We start from the raw sequence: 3,265 nt of genomic DNA, 5'->3' as shown, positions 1-3,265 counted from the left end.
ATTTATCAAAGTTCATAGACTTTCATATTGATCTTTTATCCTGACACTCAACTTACTAGCTCTACTAGCTCTGACAAGTTTTTTCGTTGAATTCTTGGGGTTTTCTGTGTACACCATTGTATCATCTGTACATAGCACAATTTCAGCATCTCTTTACCAAATTGAACGTCTCTTCTTTCCTTCTCCTTTCATATTGTCCTAGCAAGTACTTAAAATGTAATATTGAATAGGGCTGGTGAAATTGGACAACTTTGGTCCCTGTCTTCAGGAAGAATGCTTCTTTGTATATACTTTTAACTAGGTTGAAGAAATTCCCTCTATTCCTATTTCAATGTGTGTTTTAATCAGCAATGAGTATTGGATTTTTGTCAAAGACCTTTGATAGAATTGATTCTTACTAAGTAATAATGTTTCTTATTGAGTCCTTCCATTCAGCTACACACCGTCAAATGTCAAAAGGGCATAACAGTCTCTTATGAATTAACACTGCAAATGAACTAAAATATAATTGTACAATTATAATCATCTTTATAGGAACAAAGGATAGGTAGGCATTTAGAAGACATGAACATTCAAGTCCTGACTCTGTCGTGTATTTACTTTGTGGCCTTAGAGAAGCATTTTAACTTCTTAAGAGCTTCGTCTGTTGTGAAATTTGAATAATGGTGTCAACCTCACAATATCTGCAAGCAATGGGAGAACCAAGTGTAAAATAGCTAGGACTTTACAAGTGGTCAATATACTTTAACCATTATAATTGCTATTAAACAGATCTGCCTATTTTTCCATGACTGTGGCAGGTCCAACACTTGTTATTACCAACATTGTTTCTTTTTAAAATACAATTTATTTTTGTTGTTGTTGTTGTTGAGAATTTACACCCATTCAATAGTTTCTATATGAAGAATTCAGTGACCCTGATTACAATTGTCTAGCTTTGCAAATATTCTCCCCTCCCCCCAGTTATTTCTCCTCCATTAATGCACCTTGTGGTTAATTGATGTAGTATAGGTACCAGATCTGAAAATCATAGTGATGTGACTTTGAGCAATTTATTTTACCTCTTTATTCCTAGTTTCTTCATCTAATGCTAAATGCACGTGGTAATAATAGTCATTTTACTGTGTTTATTTTTCAGTGATGAGTTCAGTACATTGGAAGCATTCTAAGTGAATATCTAATGCACAGTGATAAATAGCTAATGTTGTTGTTATTACTCCCTCCCCCCTCAGTCATACATAAGTACTATCAAATACAATGCTCACAACTAAAGTTCTAGGGACTATTTCAGCAATCTTTTCTTTTTCAAAACCACCCAAAAAATAACCATTAGCCTAGGTAACTAAAATACTGAAACTCACCGCCCAGCTCTCTACTGTCCCCAGGTTGATTTTAATCCACTTTAATCTTCTACTGAGTTTTCCAAGATTTTAGCTCTCAATGGGAGCTAAGCACCTCAACTTCCTCCTGAGGTGATTGGTGATGACCTTTTAGTTAGCAGCTGAACATTACCTTAACTGGGTTTCTTAAAATTGTGTTAACTAACTTTTTACTACACTTGAGTGGTAAAGTAGATAACATATTGTGGGACCAATATCTTAAGTAGAGTTGAGGTACGGTTCTGTATGAGACAGACAGAATGGGAAAGCTTAGAGTTGGCACCCCATTAAACCCGATTCTTTGTAATTATTAAATATCCAGACAACCAAGCAAATGCAAAAATGGAGAAGAGTCTTTCTAGGTTAAAGTTCTTTTACATTTAAATATAATTTATTTATAGATTTTTGCAATCTACATTCTCTTTCTGAAATAAAAGGATAATGTAAAAATCATCCTGGGAGCTTAAAGACATGTGTCCTTCCAAAATAGTGAAAAGAACTCTCCAGTTTTAAATAATTTTCTTCAAACCTTTAAGTTCTAGATTCTGTAAAAGATGTGTTTCCTTTTCTCTAGTTATTGGTAATTTTCTATTAATTTTATTCACCATTCACACAATATTTTTAAATTATCTCTCCATTTAATTAATCAATATATTCACCAGATAGTAAAACAAAGTTTGGTTTGTTTTTTTTTTTTTACAAAGCTACTTAACTATTAAAAAATCAGAATTAACTCAAAGTACTTAGGGTGAATGACAGTATCTACAATTAGTTGATACATACCATTGAAAAAATGAACTGAGTGGATACTTTAACTCCATATTCGATCTTTTTCATATATTGAAATCATAATAGTTCGGACACATTCAAGGCATCTTTTTTTAAATAAGTGGGAAAACACACTCCTTTGTTTAAAAAACGAACTCTGGTGGCCTAGTGGTAAAGAGCTGTGCTGCTGAGCAGAAGTGGTTCTAATTCACTTGCTGCTCTGTGGGAGAAAGATGAGCAGTATTTTTCTATGTGATTTACTGTGCCTGAAAACACACAGGAGGGTCACTTATGAGTAGATTCTGACTATATATGAAATAACAAAAAGTAATAAAGGCAATAAGCAATATGGTATAAAATAAAGCAAACATGCACTCCATATTTTTGTTGTTCTGTGCTCTCAAGTCTGAATCAACTCATAGCTGACCCTCCAGTCGCGCTTCAGAGAGGTTTTATATAATCTCGGAGAAGAGCATTCAATTTATGGAATTGAACCAAATGCTTTTTGTCTTTTTTGTTTTTTATTTTAACCAAATGTTTTAATGTTGGCAATGCAACTTTTTCCCACTAGACAACTGAACAGTGATTTCGAATGGCTCATTTCTAATCTAGATATCCAGTCTTTTCTTTTGATGTGCCTTAGGTTTATTTTAACTAGCAATCTTTGGGATGGTTGCTGAAGACCTAATTATTTTTGAAACTCAAGGGTTCTGAAAAAGATGATAAAAGACACTTAAATGTCATGTTTGAACACTGATCAAAAATTTCATATTTTTCTGGTACCTATATTTCTCAACTTGATTTTATCTCTGGCCTTTGGAATCCAGACAGCTCCTTAAACCACTCTCAGAACTTCACTTGACAGAGTCTGGTTCCTTTCTATCCATTTACTTTGTGGTTGCTTAGATAATTAAATAAATCTAAGACACAATCATACAAAAGCTCACGGATCTTTCTTGCGCTATCACTACAAACATTACAAACAGTGGGTCCATGATGACTGCATATATATACAGTATAGCATACCATTTATAGGGTAATTAAATTCTACTAGTTGCTTAAAACAATTAGTGTGCTTTACATATGTAATTGTATGATAAGTTGTTGTTGTTGTTGTT

Source organism: Elephantulus edwardii, unplaced genomic scaffold, assembly GCF_000299155.1.
Source record: "Elephantulus edwardii isolate Elephantulus edwardi_28Jun2011 unplaced genomic scaffold, EleEdw1.0 scaffold00247, whole genome shotgun sequence".
Lineage (NCBI taxonomy): Eukaryota > Metazoa > Chordata > Mammalia > Macroscelidea > Macroscelididae > Elephantulus > Elephantulus edwardii.
This window is presented reverse-complemented; position numbering follows the sequence as displayed.